This window comes from Nannospalax galili, unplaced genomic scaffold (genome assembly GCF_000622305.1).
Source record: "Nannospalax galili isolate Female #2095 unplaced genomic scaffold, S.galili_v1.0 scaffold1646, whole genome shotgun sequence".
Taxonomy (NCBI): Eukaryota; Metazoa; Chordata; class Mammalia; order Rodentia; family Spalacidae; genus Nannospalax; species Nannospalax galili.
In genome coordinates, this window is record NW_008354415.1 from 286,923 (window position 1) to 306,701 (window position 19,779).

Consider the following 19,779-nt stretch of genomic DNA (forward strand, 5'->3'; position numbering starts at 1 on the left):
GTTACTGTGTTCTTATTAAAGTTTTATGGTAAAATATCTTAATTCCTCCTTTTTTACTTTTCAATATATACAGAAACTATTTTCTATTTGGAAACGCAGCAGTCTCTCATCTAAAGGGAACAGGACGGCTAGACTAATACCTGGACATGTAAAATGTGTGAAGCAGAGTGAAAGCGAAAACAGACAGTTCTACAATAACAGCTGGACACTTCAGTGCCCCAGTCTGAATGATGGAGAGAACTTTCATAAGACAGATAAGGAAACAGGTTTTGAATAACAAAACAGACAGGTTATTCTTAATAGACAGAGAACATTGTTCCCCAAACCTAGAAAATCCACAGTCTAGAGACTGTAAGGTGGGCTACAAGAGAAATCACCCACAATACATGTATAATCATAGGTAGCACACAGAATATACCTCTGATAGTGACAGGATGCAGGTAGCAATTAATAACAGAAGAAAAACTGGAAAGTTCATAACTTGGTAAAAATTATAAATCATTCTTTTTAAAAATTCAAAGGTAAAAGAAGAATTCACAAGGAGAACTGGAGACAAATACAATGAAAACACAACTTATCAACACAGAGAAGTAGTGAAAGCAATGTTAGGCAAGAAATGTTTATATTAAAAGAAGAAGGACGTCCAGTCTACAAATATTACTTGAGTAAAGAACCAGAAAAAGAACAAACTAAACCAGAGTAGCAGAGGGACATAAATAGTAAAGATTAGAAACCATAGCACACGCAGAGAATAGGATAATAGATGAAATCTCATCAGATGAACATCAGTTCATGCAAAGACAGTGCCCAGTCTGGGAACCTATGGAATGGTCTGTAGAATAAAGGACTGACGGTAGAAATAACATGGATCTGTTACATCACATTAATGCGTAAGACAGTATGCTTTTGTCTAAGGGAAATCAACAGAAAGAGGTTACTCTGTGTTGGTAAGGAAGAATGTTGTCCCAGATCAGTGGTTGCAAAGCATGACAAAATGGAACAGGCCTCCCTGGTCTTAATTACTAGGGTCATTATTTACTCAACATATAAGTTCAAATTCTCCAGTCTTCCTGAGCATCTGGTATGTCTGTAAAGTAAGTGTAATAAATTCTAACTTTCGCAAAAAATCTATAAAATGTATGTGTTACAAAGTTTGGCACATGTTAAGCATTGTGTTTTAATTTATATTATAATAGTAAAACTTTGTTGATAACTACTATTTCAATACTATCCCTGTGAGAGATTGTGACAAAGAGCTTTGTCTACCCATGATAGTTTCGATCCTATGCCACAGAAAGATACAGAAGGCCTCCTGACCTTCTGCTGCTGTATACATGATACAGAGAATGAGTTCATATCCTGTATGTACTGAGGGCCTCTTGCTCTTGCAGATCGCCATGGCATCTGAACCCACCATGTCAATTCCGGTGTGTCTGATAGAAAACAAGAATAAATAATTGCTGATGAACCAGGAAGCCCCACAGACCCTTTCTGACATTTCTCAGCCTGTGGTGGTTGTGGCGATGGTAGGGATGTATCGTGTGGGAAAGTCTTACTTAATGAATCGTCTTACAGGAGAAAAGCATGGTGAATCAGGGCACGTCCAGAGCTACTCACATCATTCCAGCTGTCTCTCAGTTTGTCACCACTCCTCCAGGGTCACGTGAAGGGGACCGTAAGTCTCCTGTCAGACAAATTTCCAGATTCTTGTTCTCACCAGCAAAATTGCAAGTTGGTTCTTTTATGGTCAAGTTCTTTGGTTTACATCTGTTGTTTCAGCTTCCTGTAGAAAGAAAACCCATTTCTACTGCTGAGGCTGAGCTCTTACCCTGATCCTTGCTCTCACATCAATATGCTTTCTCCACTGTATTATATGTATTACCCAGCTGATATGCTTGCATATATCACCGCGGACTCTCCGTGGAGTCTCTTTATGACTGCCACACCGTTCTTTTCCTTATCACTCCTTTTCAAGCAGAAATAGGCACCATCTCCATTTCCTTTGTATCTACCTTACTTCCCCGTTTGGCATTTCTCAGGTACAGACTCCCGCTCCTCAAAACACTTTGCGTTCCTGTGCTCTGTGCACCGTTCACGTCTGGACTTCTGTGTCCCTGTACCCACTTCTCTGTCACCTCCGCAGCTTCTGACTTCTCTTCTAGTCAGCTCAGTTCAGGGTTCCTGCGGGATGTGGGGCTGGGGTCTTTTGACTTTCCTATTTATAGCCTCTCTTAACGTGATCTTATTATAGGCATTTAAATTCCACATTTCTTTGATGCCCTAGAGATTACCCTTTATGTCTCTTTTAAAACTCAGACCTGAGGCTGGAGAGTTGACTCAGCAGTTAAGAGCACTGGCTGCTCTTGTGGAGGACCTGGGTTCAGTTATCAGCACCCACATGGCGGCTAACAACCCTTCTGTAACTCCAGTTCCAGGGGTTCCGACGCCCTCTTCTGAGCCCTCTAGGGCATTGTAGGACACGGCTGCACTTATAGACATGCTGTCCTGGTTTGTTTCTCTATTGCTATGACAAAATACTCTGACCAATACCAACTTGTGGAGGAAAGGGTTTATTTTATCTTACATCTCCAGGGTCACAGTTCATCACTGAGGGAGGCCAAGGTAGGAACTCAGGGCAGGAACCTCGAAGCAGGAGCTGGAGCACAGACTGTGGGGGACCACTGCTTACTGGCTTGGTCTTCTGGCCCCTGCTCAGCCTGCTTTCTTATGCAACACAGGCCCGCCTGCCCAGGGGTGGCACCAACCACAAAGGGCTGGGCCCTCCCACATCACACAACAGTCAAGAAGATGCCCCACAGACATGGCCACAGGCCAGTTCAATGGAGGCAATTCAAAAATTGAGGCTCCCTCAACCCAAGTGTGTCAAGTTGACACTAAAGCTATCTAGCACAATTGACTCCGTTGTCAACTTGACACACAAACACATCACTATTAAACCATAGCCTTTCTAATTCTTATCCCCAAGATATGATGTTAATATCACAACATAAGACAGTACAACCTTAAAAGCCCCACAGTCCTTAAAAAATCTAAACACTTAAAAGTCCATAGTGTTTTAAAAGTCTCTTAACTGTGGGTGGGCTTCTGTAAAATTCAAAACAAGTACTGTCTTATTTCAAAGGGAAGAATCAGGCAAACCTAAGCAAAACCAAAGTCCAGGAAAGTAGCTCAAGGCTGGACATCTGGGATTCATTCATGATCTTCTAGGCTCCAAAGGGTTCTGGCAGCTCCACTTTTCTGACTCTGCCATTCACAGCACACACAGCTTGTCTCACAGACCCAGGATGGCTCCATTCCATACCTGCCACTGCCCTTGGTGGTTGTCCCATGGTCCTGGCATCTCCAAAAAGCTGGGGGTCTCCACTGAAACTGAGGATACACCTTCACCAATGGCCTCTTCTTGCCTCTTGGGGTGCAAAGCCTCAGTTTCTCTCCATGACCCCTTCAATCCTGGGGTCTTCACTGCAACTGAAGCTGTACTTTCACCTATGGCCTTTCCTGGCCTTTGAGAATGCCAAGCCTCAGTTGCTGTGGCCGCTTCATGCTTTTAACACCAGAACCATGTAGGAGACTCTTACACATTACCAAGTCCTGCTTCCAGCTTGAGATGGAGGCTCGGGTCCTTTGTGTGCTGACCCTGAGGAAATACCTCCCAGAAGACTTCACCTCAGTGATGCTGGTCTCTTGTTACTTACAGCTGATCTTTCTGCCCCAGCTAACCAGCATCAACTGTTCCAGTAAAGCAAAGGTTTTACTTCAGGTTTTGGTCTCTTCTTAATCACAACTGATTTTCAGCCCCAGCCAACCAGAACCCACAGATTCTCAATTTAAAATATCATATAAACAGTCCTGATAGTCTCTGCTTCCCTTTGAAGCTTCCCAAGCCAGGCCTCCATTGTCCACAACTCTTTAAACATAACTGTTCCAAGCTCCACAGCAACAAACTCTTAGCACTCAATGGCTTTTCTAGCCCAAAGTTCCAAACACTTCCACAATCCTCCTAAAAACACCAAGATCACAGCAATGCCCTACTATCTGGTACCAATTTCTGTTCTAGTTTGTTTCTCCATTGCTGTGACAAAATACTCTGACCAATACCAACTTGGGAAGGAAAGGGTTTATTTTATTTTACGTCTCCACAGTTCATCACTGAGGGAGCCCAAGATAGGAACACAGGGCAGGAACCTGGAGGCAGGAGCTGGAGCACAGGCCATGGAGGAATACTGCTTACTGGCTTGCTCCCCTGGCTCCTGCTCAGCCTTCTTTCTTATTCAACACAGGCCTACCTACCCAGAGGTGGCAGAGGCCCACCTGCCCACAATGGACTGGGCCCTCCTCCATCACACAACAGTCAAGAAGATGCCCCACAGACATGGCCACAGGCCAGTTCAATGGAGGATATTCCCCAATTGAGGCTCCCTCATCCCAGGTATGTCAAGTTGACACTAAAGCTATACAGCATGCATGCAGACAATACAGTCATACATATAAAATAGAAATAACTATAATACATACCTGAATTTTCACACAAGTGCTGGGGATCTGAACCAAAGTCCTCACGCTTACATGACAAGAACTCGACTGACTGAGCCACCTCTTCAGCCCGTTTGTTTGTTTGTTTTTTAGACAAGGTTTCTCCCTGTGGCTCAGGCTGTCCTGGAACTCACTATGTAGACCAGGCTGGCCTTGAACTCACAGAGCTTCACCTGCCTCTGCCTCCTGAGTTCTAAGATTAAAGGCGTGCGCCACCACGCCTGGCCAAATAAAATATATTTTAAACTCAGACCCATAAAAAACACCTGAAATTTCGTTTTACAAAGTTATCAATTTAAAGTTATTATGTTCATAATAAAATTACTGACCAAACCCTCTCCTAACCCCAAGTGAAACTAATCCCAACAAAGCAAAATAAACACCCTGTGCTTTCTCACTCGTCATCTCATTAGTGTTCACCAGCCTCCCAATCTCAGGCTTCAGATTCTGCACTTTCTGGTAGTTTATCTGCCACGTCCTACCCAGCTCTCTTGTTTCTTATTGAACCTACTTTTCTCTACATTTCATCCTTACCACCATAGACTAAGGCATTTCACTTTTTCTATCTTACCACCATAGACTAAGCCATTTCACTCTTTCTATCTTACCACCATAGACTAAGCCATTTCACTTTTTCTATCTTACCACCATAGACTAAGCCATTTCACTCTTTCTATCTTACCACCATAGACTAAGCCATTTCACTCTTTCTATCTTACCACCATAGACTAAGCCATTTCACTCTTTCTATCTTACCACCATAGACTAAGCCATTTCACTCTTTCTATCTTACCACCATAGACTAAGCCATTTCACTCTTTCTATCTTACCACCATAGACTAAGCCATTTCACTCTTTCTATCTTACCACCATAGACTAAGCCATTTCACTCTTTCTATCTTACCACCATAGACTAAGCCATTTCACTTTTTCTATCTTACCACCATAGACTAAGCCATTTCACTTTTTCTACCTCACCACCATAGACTAAGCCATTTCACTTTTTGCCTAAAGCATTTGCTTTTGGCTTGGTGTCTTCTGGTTTCTCCTTTGAACCTGTAAAATCAATTTGCTTAAAAAAACTTAATTACGCTTTTTTAAAATTTCATTTTACTTTTAAATTTTATTTTATTTTAGGAACAAGTTATTGTTAGGTAGCTTGGACTACCCTCAAACTTATAATCCTCTACCTCAGTTTACTGAGTGCTGGAATCACAAGTACTGGACACCATGCATGTTTTCAGAGATATCTTTAATGCAAATGTTTTTATTATCCTTCTGCACTTACTAATGCATAGTTTTTGAAGGTCTACTATAATATGGTCTTTTAAAATTTTTTAAATTTTATTTTTATTTTATGTGTATAAGTGTCTTGCCTGCATATATGTAAGTGTGTGCATCTGTGTCATGCAATGCAAATAGAACCCAGAACAGAATGTTGGATCCCCTGGAACTGGAGTTAACAATGGCTGTTAGCTGCCATGTGGTTGCTGAGAATCGAACCGAGGTATACTGCAAGAGCAGCCAGTGCTCTTAACCACTTGGCCTTCTCTCCAGTTCACACTAAAATCTAACGTTTCTAAAATCGTATTGCTCATTTCTCTGTACTTGGCTATACTGTAGCAACACTGGTTTCATTTTTTATTCTTAGAAATGGCAAGCAGTTTCCTTTCTCTAGGAACTGTCATGTGAGCGTCACTCTGCCTGTAGTAGGGTTTCCTAATTCAAATACTGGTCTCCAGGAGTTCCCTGACCACTTTATCTCATGTTGCTCCTCTACTTAAACTTAATACAACATGAGCATGTCTTTTACATTCTTATCTTTATTTCCCCATATTTTATCTTTTTATATTAATATATAGATGAATCTATAGATTAAGAAACCTTATTTGGCCTCTTTAATACCAATTCCTGGCACTAACACTGGGTAAAATATATTTAGTACATAATAAAAACTCTTTACATGAATGAAAGAGAACCAAATCTCAATGTGTTTTCCTTATATCACTGTTACTTTCATAGAGTTTCTGATTATCACATGTCTTGATATTGTAAGATATCTTGTAGGCTAGTATATACAAATACTATAATACCTATAGACCTATGAAGCACCTGGGGTATCTTTAAACATCACAAGAAAATTAGTTAGTGACTTACTAAGTCTTAGGGGCAGAAAATAAGAATTTGGAAGCAGCATGAACTAGCCTAAGATAAGCTAAGCTGATCAAGAGTTCTTATCACTTCAACATGGGGAAATTGGCATAAATGTGGTGTGATATTAATGTTCCTTTTAGAAAGTATTTGTATTCTAACTACTGCTGAGGTCACTTAGAAGTGATTTATGAGCCAGGCATGGTGGTTCATGCCTTTAATCCCAGCACTCAGGAGGCAAGAGCAGGCCGACCTCTGTGAGTTGGAGGCAAGCCTGGTTTATATAGTGAGTTCCAGGCTAGCTGGGTCTACAGGGAGACCCTGTCTCAAAAAAAAAAAATAGGAAGTGATTTACAGAGATTTCAAATCATGTGAGGAGAAGCAGCTGCAGAAACAATCTTTCACGAAGGCTTATAAAAGTATGCGTTCAAAGACGTCTATTGCTTCCTTCTCACAGTCTTGATAAAAAAGGTCACACTATTGGTTAGTCCTTAAGACTGCTGTAGCACTCAAGGACTTCAGTCCATGAATGGCAGGTATTTCTGTCTGGTTTAGTCACTGCTGTGTCCCCTGATCCTTGAATACCAGGCAATGCTTAGAGCACAACAGTTGCTGAATAAATAATTGACTAAATTGCATCTTTTATTCTCATGAAGCTGAAAGATCTGATGTCATCAGCATATATGCAACTCCTTATTTTTTCTTAGACATCATAATGCCTGCTGGCTATTAACCAAAGATTACTTCTGTGCAGGTGACTTTATATCTCATTCAATCTACTGCTAGACCCCGAACATGAACATTTTCATACAGTGTATAGTAGAGGTTGAGAGGGAAGGATATGATGTGGTTAGATGACATGGAGTTGGACATTCTCTTTGAAACGAGAAAAGTACCATCTTGTATCATGGGCATTTGCTAATCTTCCAGTGAGGTTCTTTGTACTGTCTGCTCTCAGTGTGAGTGTCCTCTCCTCTCCCTTCAGGCTTCACCCTGGGCTCCACGGTGCAGTATGAAACCAAGGGCATCTGGATGTGGTGTGTGCCCCACCCCACCAAGCCAAACCACACCTGGTCCTCCTGGACACCGAGGGCCTCAGTGATGTGGAAAAGGTGAGTCAGAGAGTGGGAAGAAGATGCTTTTTTATTCTGGGTTTTCTTCTTGGATCTCCATGACAATTCAAATTTGCCTTCTGTGTTCCCTTCTTAAAGTGCCCCAAATTCTACTGTGTAGAATGCAGCTTACTTTGTTTTCTTTGAAAGTCATATTATATAATCTGGCATGTTAGCTAGAAATTGTTTATTAGCAGGGCATGGTGGCGCACACCTTTAATCCCAGCACTTGGGAGGCAGAGGCAGGCAGATTTCTGTGAGTTCAAGGCCAGCCTAGTCTATATAGTGAGTTCCAGGACAGCTGGGGCTTCAAGGAGACCTTGTCTCAAAAAGACTCCCCCCCCAAAAATCATTTATTTCTGAAAATTGAGTTATATCGTTTATTTAAATAAACCTCATTAAGAAACTGAGTGCATTACTTTTCTGTTGCTATGACAAAGCATCATAATAACCAAGGCAACTTATACAAAGAGTTGTTTATTTAGCTTTCAGTTCTAGAGGGATAAGAGTCCATCAAGGTGGGAAAGCATGGCAGGAGGCAGGCGGAGCAGAAAACTGAGCCCTCACATCTTCAAGCAGGCACAGGAAGCAGAGAGCTAGAAACTGGAAATGGGCAAGCTATATAATCTCAAAGCCTGCCCCCACCCCCCATGTGCTTCCTCCAGCACAGCCGCACCTTCTAAATTTCCACAAACAGCTCCACCAACTGGGGACCAAGTGTTCAAATACTTGAAGCCTATTTGGAACATTTTTTTCATCCAAACTACCACACTGGGCTTAGGGTACTGCCCACGTATTATAGATATGAATAAACTATGTAAACACTGTTCCTTCAAAGTTGTTAACTTAGATGAGGCGACCACATGTATGTCTGCTATAACACCAAGTGATAATTGCTCTGATGTGAACTATCAAAGCTGGTTCTTAGGAAGCAGACTGAGATGGACACTGACAGCAGGGCTTATAATATTTTTTTTTTTTTTTTTCTCTTTTTGAGACAGGGTCTCCCTATAGCCCCAGCTTTCCTGGAACTCGTTATGTATACCAGGTTGGCCTCGAACTCACAAAGATCCGCCTGCCTCTGGCTCCCAAGTGCTGGGCTAAAAGGTGTGTGCCACCACGCCTGGCATAATATGGGTTTTAGGTTGAAAAATCTTTATGGGTTTTAGCTTGAAAAGCTTTATCTTTGTGTAAAACAAATGAAGCTCTTCTCCATCTCTGCCTCTCCTTCATTTCCCCCTTCCTTATTTGGAGATTAAAATAGAAGTATATATTTCTATAGGATTTCATTTTTCCACAAGAGGAAATAAAAATCTTATCTTTAGTTGAAAACAACACACCAGAGATTCTTAGGTGTCACAACGTTATTGTTTTTCCTAATTTCACCATGTTCTAATCTTAAGTACTTCTGTTTTTAAATTTTTTATTTGACTTTTATGTAATTAGAATATATTAGCTGTGCATGTATGGAGGATGACATTGGTGTCCTGCTTGTTACTTCTTCCCTTATTCCTTTGAGACAGGGTCTCTCACTGAACACAGAGCACACCCTGGCCGTGCTTGCAGTCATCAATCCCCAGTGAACCTCCTGTACAGCACCAGGGCTACAGAGGCACATGCAGCCACTCCTGGCTTTATACATGGGTGCAGAGGATTTGAACTCTGGTCCTCGTGCTTGTTAACACATTTTTCTTACCCACTGAGCCATCTCTCCAACCCTGGATCTTCTTTTTTAATTTAATAATTGAATATGTTTCTTTGAATTGAGATTCAAGATCATTTACATTTACAGTTATTATTATACTTACTGTTTCCTGTCATTTTGATGGTGGTTTTCCTGCTTGGTTCATATATTCTTTCTTCGTTTCCTTCTCCACTGTCACTTTCTGGATTAGTGAATCAGACTTGCTTGATTCTTTCCTTGTTCCCTGTTCTTGGGTTCATGAATTTTTTTTTTTCCTGAGCGCTCATGTTTGTGTCTTATTCTTCCTTGTATAGGATTTCTTTCGTCTATCTACCAGGCTGGCTTGGTGGTCATGAATTGCTTTAGTTTGTGCTGATTTTGAAAGATCCTCATTTTCAAAAGTCAGATTTGCTTACTGTCATAATCTTGTCTGATAACCATGCCTCAGCATCATAAAATTCATGCTTTTCTGGACTTTAGAGTTTTTATTGAGACGCCTAAGTTTATTCTGATGCTTCCCTTTGTGAGTTGGCATTTTTCTTTTGAAACTTTTCTTACTGTTGTTTTGCTATGCAGTCTTTCTCCTATAACTAGGTTTTGTGTAATTTTTGGCACTTTAAAATATTTTAACACCGGCACAAAGTTCCGGAATAATGCTGTATGATGCACAAGTCTTTCTCAAGCTCCCATTGCTTTTGTCCGTCTTTAACACATTTATTACTTTTATTCAACATAATCATTCATTATAGTGACTTTTTTGTTTTCCTGCTCAGATACATTAGTGGTCTGTGTAGTCTTTAAATATATTATTATTTTTGTTGGAGATGTTTTCAAATGAATATTAATGATTAATTAGACAATCACAAAAATCATCATGCATTTCATTGGTTTCTTACAAATAAGATGTATAATATTTTATAGCAGTTCACAAATATGTAATTTGTTTGGATTTGACTTGTATACTCATTTAAGACTAATGGTGTATGTATTACACAGCCCTTTATTAAGTGACTATGTATTATCACTTGCTATTAAACAACTCTTTGCTCGTAAAACTCTGCTATTATATTTTCTTATTTTGTCCCATTCAGAAACACAAGGAACTTTGGGGATAGATGAAGAAGCTGAAATCATAAGAAATGTGTTTGTCAAAGATTCAATCTGGCTGTAATTATGTTTCATAGTATTTTCTTTGTATCAATACTGTGTCTGTAATAAGCAAATGAGGGTTGATTGAACACTGTGTGACAGCAGTGATGACAGCCAGGCGCTTGTTTCAACATGTTTTCCAGGGTGATTCTAACAATGACTCATGGATCGTCATCCTGGCCATGCTTCTGAGCAGCGCCTTTGTCTACAACAGCATGAGCAGCATCAACAACAATGCCCTGGACAAGCTCTAGTATTCTTTCCAGTTCCATGGAATTTGTAGGAACAGAGATCACACTGGATTCCTTTCTCCAGTGTGCCTGAGTTGCCTGTGGTAGGTCAGAGGGGACCACAGTCAAAAGTAACTATAACTAATATTTATTATTATGGAATTGTTGTTACCAGTTTCTTTTTCTTAGCTAAGTTCTAGTTATATGGAAGAGCTTACAAACCTAATAAGGGTAAAGTGCTCCCCAAATCCTAATGGGGTAAAAGATTCTGCAGAGTTTGTCAATTTCTTTCCAGACTTTATCTGGACTGTACATGACTTCATTCTGGAGCTGAGATAGATAGACAGCCCATCACAGTACCTGGAAAATGCCTTGAAACTGATTCCAGGTATCAGGGAATTGCCTGGGAATAGGATCATGTCTTTGATAATTTTGCATTTGAGGGCACATTGAGGTCCAGAGCAATGGTTACTGAGCCCTGGCTGTTGTTCCTTCATAAATTATAGAACTTTACTAGAGTTAAACCTACCCAGGAGAGCCTTAATGCATAAAGAGATTATTCAAAACCAACTTGCATTTACAACAATTTCTGTCTTTTCATGCAGGTAAGAGTGGGTAATAACTTTCCAAAGACCTGATATCTGTTTTCTCATGATCTTTCTCCCTTTTTGTGCAGAGGAACAGTTATCTACGAATAGAACTTTGTCAGTTACAGAATTACAAAGAAGAAAATGTTTTGTTCAGTTATATTTAACTTCTTCAGGAAGCATATCGCTTTTTAGTGATTAGCCTTCACAAAAGTGGCCACATATAAAACAAATCTAAAAAGCCCCTTTGTCTCTCAATATTTTTGGTATCTGATCAATTGTTTTTGTTCCTTCAACATGTTCTCTTTATTTTACACTTATTTGTGAAGGTACAATTTGAAACTATTTTTATATATTGCATATAAGTAAGTGAGTAACTGATAAAAATGCCATGGGTTCATTAGGTAGAGGTACAGACAAGTGTACTTACTTTTCAGAGTTTACACCAAAAGAGAAATGTCATCGGTAGGATGTGAATTCTTATTATACTTATCAAGAAAGTTTTCCTTGACTGAAAAGGTATCACCCATGCTATGTTAGTGTTCTCTATTACTCTTGTTTGTAGTTTCTCTTCATTAGAGCTGTACTTTATTTTAGTATCAGTAGGCCTGAGCCAAAAATTGACATGTGGACATATATAGTTGACTTCTTGGTGTTCCTCTTTTGGTGGTTAGATCTATTCTGTAAGAACACTAGTCCGCATCACAAGAGCTCTGTGCTTGTCACTTAATCATCCCATAAGTGGTGCCACATCATAATTTCATCACCTTGGAGGTTAGAATTTGAATATTAGTATTTTGGAGGAGCATAAACATTACTCTCTTTCAGTGTGTTTGTGATCCTAGAATCATAATCTCAGACCCTTGAGAAGCTTCAACTGAATTGAAGACATGATATTTAAATCTCTTGTCTGTCTTATTCAAGCCTGGGGACCCTGGTGACAACCTATGTGGATGCCATTAATAGTGGAGCAGTGCCTTGTCTGGATGATGCTGTGACAATTTTGGCTCAACATGAGAACTCCATGGCTGGGCAGAAGGTGGCTGACCACTACAGTGAGCAGATGGTCTAACGAGTGAGTCTCCCTGCAGTCACAATCCAGGAGCTGCTGAATGTGCCTGGAGCCTGCAAGACGGAAGCCATTAGCATCTTCATGGAGCACTCCTTCAAGGACCAGAAGCAGGAGTTCCAGAAGAAGCTGTTGGTATTTTCCTTAGCATTTGTCCTTCCAGATCTTGGCCCTTCTAAAATCATCTGTAGAGTTCTGTATGCTGATATCACAATTTATTTCCTATTAATTAAAGCAATCTGAGTTCAGATGAGAGTTTCCAATGGGTCTATGCTTCCTTCCTGTGTTTTAAAGCTTGGGAGATTTATTCAGGGTCTATCTGCTCTATCAGCCCAAGTCAGCACTGATTCTTCTAGAGGAAGATTCCAGAACTTTCCCAAGTCATAATGTGGTTGGCCACTCTCTTTATCCGTGCATTCCCATTCTTAATTTTCATTGGCACAATCCCTGAACGGGGAATTATATCCTTTATATTGATTTTTCTTTTTTATCAATGTGTTTCTGAAGATGAATTCTCAATGTACTCCAGATGTTAGAAACTGTAGATTTGTACAAAGCTACCTCAACATTTCACAGTTAAAATATGTGGCTCGGGGAGATTAAAAAGCTTTCCTAGACTTGTAGAAAGTTTCGGAGTTGGAGTAAATTGTGTCTCTTCATTCTGGCTCCACCGTCTGTACTGTTACACTTTAAGGCTCTTTACAGGAGAGCTGTGATTAGACGACTCATCTCTTTGATGGCTTTAAAGCTTATCCCGCGTTCCTTTCTGGTAACATCGTTCTACCTTGCCCTCACAGGAAGCAACAAAGAACAAAAAAAGTACAGTTTGTGCAACAGGATGAAGACGCCTCTAGGAGATACTGCCAGGGTACAATTAAGAAGCTTTCAGAGACTCTCATGTGACATTTCAGCAGGATATTTCTTCGTTCCCAGAGGGTACAAACTGTACAAGGAAGCAATGGACAAATTTGAGCGTGACTACGAACAACCTACATAACCTCCCAGGCTACAACCTGAGAGCATGGTCTAGAATTCGACAGGGTGGTATCCTTGTGCATAGTAAGCAGAGTGTGGGGGGTATATTATAATACAGGTTATTTTAGAAATTTCAACTTCCACTATTTGGGGTTCATTCCCAAGGGATCAGAATTCTAAGCAGAAATCAGGAGACCCAGGAAGAGAGATGGCTCAGCGGTTAAGAGTACTGACTGCTCTCGCAGAGGACCCAGGTTCAGTTCCTAGAACCCACATAGTAGCTAGCAATCGTCTATTGCTCTAGTTCTGACACCCTCTTCTGGCCACTGTGGGCACTTACACACACGCAGACAAAACCCTCATATGTATAAAATAAAGATAAATACATTAAAAAGGCCCAGAAGATGTAGAATCAATTTATTCATATTTTCATTCAAATATCTCAAGCATTTATGCAAAGGGCTTGGGCTATACAAGGTGTAGTCAGCACCCTTACTTTTACGACTGATTAGAGTGGAATAATCAAATAAAGAGACGAAAGCATTACAGGACTGTGATGCTGAAGAATCTATCATCCGAAGATGCGCTGGTAATACTAGTAGCAATAATGCAAGTAGTGATAATGCAATATGCAACGCAAGTCATATATGTTGAACAGTAACTGCTTATGTGGCAGCCGAAGCTCCAAGATCTTCCCCAAGGTATTCCATTTAATCCTTCAGAAGAGTGTTTTGAAGCATCTGGATGAGATCTGGTAGGCACAGGCATGATAAAGGCCTTGCCTAAACCTACACAGTTCATGAACAGCAAAAGGAGCAACAGCACAGATTCCAGAATTTTGCATATTCAGCATGCTTTAGGAAAATTCTGAGAAATATAAGGTGATATAAACGCTGAAATGCTTTTACTATATGTTGGCCAGTTTGCAAGGCTAACCCAAAGTAGAGCAGGAAGGAAAGAGATAAACACATAACAGCAGCAGATGCTGTGGTCGTACAATTGTACATAATTCCGAGACAGTGAGGAGGTAGCTAGCACTGGGAAAGTAACTGGGAAGATACAGGAGGCACTAGGTATGAAGGGTCCCCAGTCGTGATAAGGAGGATGGGTTCTATGGAGATGGCTGCTGCAGTATTTTAAGCAGAGAGAAAGATGAGACAGATGGACTTGTGTGTATAGACAGAACCTCTCCCCAGAGAAAACTTCAGTTCTTCTTGGCTCCTCAGGCCAGTAAGGTCCTGCAGAATTTCCTTAAGTCTGAGGAACCAATAAAGGAATCATCTTCCATGCAGACAAAGCTCTCACTGGTAAGGCAGCTATAGCAGGTCCTGGGGCTGGGGATTGGGTAGGTGGAGAGTGCCCTCTAACATGTCTAACATGAAGACCTTCCCCAGTAGAGGGTCCTCTGCTTCTGTGGAATGCTTGGTGTTCTGAATGTGAAAATAATGGAGTGTTTATCATTGGGTTTTGTGTCAAGTAGGCAGTCACAGTCTTTTCTGTCTCTTTGCTACACCTGGACTTGATGGTGTGGCCAGTAGCTGAATTTTGAGATTTCCTACCCTCAATTTCAAGTTTCTGAAAAGCTTCAAGCAATTTATTTTCTTCTGCTTCTCAGCATTTCCTCCAATGAACACATACTCTTTGTTTTACAAATAAGACATGATTTGCCTACCAGAAAATGTACTCACTATGATCAATTATTCAATCATTTCTGAAAGCTGAATACTAATGTGAAGACCAGCACAATCAAGAAAGAAAACACATCCATCTCCCTGCTCCACACCCCGAGCTCTTTTTTCCTACTACCATTGGCTACCACTGATACTCTTTTTTCTCCCTTTTCTTTTTGTTACAAATGTCTGTCATAAGAGCTAAGTTCTTACAACGCTTGTAGAAGCTGATGGTGACAGAAACAGTGTTATTGACTACAGATGTTGTCCTGTGTAGTAAGCAAATCTCCTCAACTTGTTCATATTGCACAGCTAAATTTATGTACTCTTTGGTTAATAACTGATGATTTTCCCCTCTATTTTCCTGCAGCATCTTTCTCTCTGCTTTACAACTTTGCATAGTTTAGATAGGATTTGGTTTTCTCTAAACTCAAGGTGGAATGTAAAGGTCTCCCTTCCAAAATTTCCCTGGGACAGTTGAGCAGACCAAGAATGAGGCAGTTCTGAAGGAACACCTGAGACGAAAGCTGGAGGATCCACAGGAATGGAAGGGTGATGCTAAGATGTATATGGACGCAAACATGAAGGAACTGAAAGAAGAGTAGAAAAAAAGAAAGAGAACCAATGGTTAACACATCGATGGAGGCGCTGAAGTGCATGATGAAGGTGGTGCGGTCTCTGACATTAGTCCTTGCTTTGCTACTTCTCAAAGGAATTAGGGAAGGTTAAACCAAACCACAGACAAGCACCACTGCCGTTCAGTGCCTTTGATTCCTCAAGGTCCTGAATCCCATCTTTCCCAGAAACCTTTGACTCCTGCTCTATCTCTCTATCTTGAAACTGCATACCTGGTCCCCTGTATGACTTGAAGGATACAAGTGGCATCTCTAAGATTAAAAGCAACTGACATAAGAAATTTAGAGAGTTTATTTTGGCTTTCAGTTCAATGGTATGAACTACCATGCCAGCGAAGTCAAGGCAGTAAGACCTTGAAGCAGTTGGTCACATCATATCCACAATCAGGAATCAAGGAGAGATGAATGCTTCCTTTCTCCTCTTAGTTCATAGCAGGATTACAACCCAGGAATGGAGCCACCCCCAATAGGTGGGGTCATCCCACCTCAATTAGCCTGATCAAGATTATCTTCCACAGGCTTGCTGGGGTTTACCTAATTTAGTCCCTCACAGGTATGCCTGGAGGTTTATCTCTTAGGTGATTACTACCAGGTTGACACTAAGCACCAAACCTCACATTAACTATGCCATTCCAAATGGGATTGAAAACTTGTACCAAATAATGAATCCTTCTCAATTGGCTTTTTTTTTTTTTTTTAAAAAATTTTGAGTCTCATCCTGTAAGTCCCAGCTGACCTGGTACTTACTATGTAGACATATAGAGATCCACCTGCCTCTGCTTCCCGAATGCTGGGATTAAAGCCATGCACCACCACATCCAGCTGGTTAACTGGCACTTTTGGTTGGAACATATAACCTGTGTCTTCTTGTCTGGCATCTACCCTAGCAAACCCCCTAGGGTGTGTGAATTTATATATATTAAAAAACATGTAAACTCTCCTATCTCCCACTATCCAAGTCCAACCCAGATATATTCGTCTTTAAATAATAGTGTGGACTTGGTCTCTAATAAGAGAAAATATTTTATGCATAAAATAGAGAATGTTTAGCAGAACCAAACCTGTAAACCCAAACCTCAAACCCCAAACAAAAACCAAACCAAACAAAAACAGGAATGCAGTAGGACTAGTTAGAAGAGAGGATCAACGATAGTGGCTGAGTGCAAGAGATGGTGAGGGGAGGCTAAACATGATCAAAACACAGTATGTATATGTACAAAAATATCATAAACTCAGTATTATACATAATTAATAAATACTAATAACATAAAATGTTTGTAAATATAAAGCCTACCTTACCTCCAAAAGATTTACAAGCATTATTTTTCCTGTCTCTATCTTTGTTTTAGACATAGAAGGTATGCGTTCTGGAGAATGTAAGGACCTGAATGCAAAGATAGATTAACTGATAAATATGTTCAAACCTAAGTTAGAGAATTCAGCTTTTATCAGTAAAGAATTTCTGATCATGACTCTCAAGGAAATTATTTTAAGCATGATTTGTCCTAATACAAGGAATTTTTTGATTTCACCTTTTTAAATAATGATTTTTCTTTTCTTTAAAACATGGTTGGGGGCTGGAGAGATGGCTCAGTGGTTAAGAGCACTGACTGCTCTTGCAGAGGACCCGGGTTCGATTCCCAGCACCCACATGGTGGCTATGAACCATCCTTAACTCCAGTTCCAGGGGAATCTGAAGCCCTCTTCTGACCTCCGCTTCCCTTTAATATTCTTTATAGAAAAAAGTTTATGAACATACAGCTTGAGCAGGGGAGTAGAGAAAGAGACCACTTCTTAAACAGAGGTAAAAAATTATCCAGGGAAAATTTACCCAGAATAACCCTGAAAATCACAAAAGAGAAATATATATCACCTATATATATTCAAGTCAATTGCTGTCTAATGAATTTGTAAATTTACATATTCTCGGGGGAAAAAAGTGTTTTCATGAGGATAGGAAAGTGAGCTTCATGTGAGTTATCAAGGAAAAAAGTGAAAACTGAGTTCCACAGGTTGGGGTGCTTGAGTAGATCTGGGAAGCCATTGTGGGATCAGGTTTAAATCACATCCACTTACATGCTGATCACTGAACTGGGCTGCAGACATTCTACCCCAAGTCCCATGTGAGTTGATGCGTGGACTAGGGTAAACGTCTGTTTCTTAAAACATTTTGTGTTACCCACTGTTGACCCTTCAATTCAACTACTCAGAGATTGAGAGAACACCAACATCTGTCTTACTGAACAACTTAACTTTTTCTCAGCATCAGTCTTAACTCTTGACTAACAAATGATGTAAGTACCAACTGCTTTATGGATTTCAATTTTAAGTATTACCACCATTTCAAAGCTTCTTGAATGTATGCCGTTGGAGTGCAATTCTAGTTAGCCTAGAATAAATGATTTTCTTTCTTGATCTGGTGGATTTTCTCCCTTGATGACAAGGTTAAATGGAAAGCCCTTTAAAAACGACAAAAAAAAACCCCCACAAAATAGGGACTATATGTACTCCTTACATTTTCTACTGTTAGGAGTTAAGCAGACATTGGCAAGCTTGGAGTTGATAGAGGTCCCTTCCTTTATGGGGTGCTTTGGAACACATCTCCTGTTTCCTTGGTAACATTAGAGAAGCATCACAATTGGCCTTCTTTAAGGTTCACAATACTTGGTCTGGAGAGATGGTTCAGTGGTTAAGTGCATTTTCTGCCCTTCCAGAGGCCCTGGGTTGAGTTCCCAGCATCCATATCAGGTAGTTCACTGCTGGAACTGTAGCTCCAGCATATCCATTTACCTTCTTCTGGACTCTATGGGCACCTACACTTATGTGCACATAACCCCCTCCATGTACACATAATTAAAAAATTTAAATATAAAAATATTTAAAATACTATCAGAAAAGGTGGCGGTATCAGGACCTCATTGAGTGCTCTAACCCTCTGAGGTATCTCCCCAGAGATAAACAAACAAAAAACCAAAAAACATTTGGGGATATACATGTGCTCCCGTCATGCACTGCACTGTGAGCTCAGAACGATGCTATCTAGGGGTGTGGGGGGGAGTGAACACCCACATGTTCTTCTACTTGTGTACCATATATTTAAATAAATGTACAATAAGAACATAAAATAGGCTAAAAATATTTTGGCACCTGTAATCCTAATCATTGAATGACGGCATATGTGTATCTTTTTTTCTCTGTGATTTGTAAGTTTTCAGCAATGAGGATGTGTTTGTTTTCTAATTAAATAAAACTGTTTCTATTTTTAAACATCTACTTCATTTAAAAAAATCTGCTAAGATACTGAATAGATCAAATATTGCAATTCAATTATTCATTTTGTTGTAGTTGTTTATTAAAATTAATTTTTATTTATAGAGAATTGTGATTATATTAAAAGCCAACTATTTCATAGAACAAACTATGATTGAAGAAAACAAAACATGTTCACACGTCTCAGTAAAAATCCTTAGTTTTGCTTGATGAATGTGTCAAAGGATTACGACAACTTGAGTTCAATCCCCAGGACCCACAATTGGAAGGAGAGAACTGAGTCCTGCAAGATGTCATCTGACCACCACATGTGCTCCACAGCATATGCTCACATGCACACACACTATAGAGATGATAGACGATGATGATAGATAAAGGTTTTTAAAAAATATTTTACTATTTTTATTTTATGTGTACGAGTGCATTACCTTCATGTGTATAAGAGCACTGGTGTCACGCAATGCCCATGGAGGTCAGAAGAAGGCATGAGATCCTCTGGAACTGGAGTTATAGAAGGTTGTTAGCCACCATGTGGGTGCTGGGACTCCAACCTGGGTCCTCAGCAAGAGTGGTCAGCACTCTTCGCCGCTGAGCCATCTCTCCAGCCCCTAGATAGATAAAGTTTTTAAAAACTTAATAAAAAGCAAAACTAAAGATCCAATCCATAGCATCAGAAAAAGGAAAATTTAGACA

At 40.1% G+C, this 19,779-nt stretch overlaps 1 pseudogene; it reads left to right on the forward strand.

Moving 5' to 3' along the window:
* The first annotated feature begins 1,397 nt into the window (after nucleotides 1-1,397).
* On the forward strand, nucleotides 1,398-13,533 carry LOC103748845 (annotated as a pseudogene).
* The last annotated feature ends 6,246 nt before the right edge of the window (nucleotides 13,534-19,779 follow it).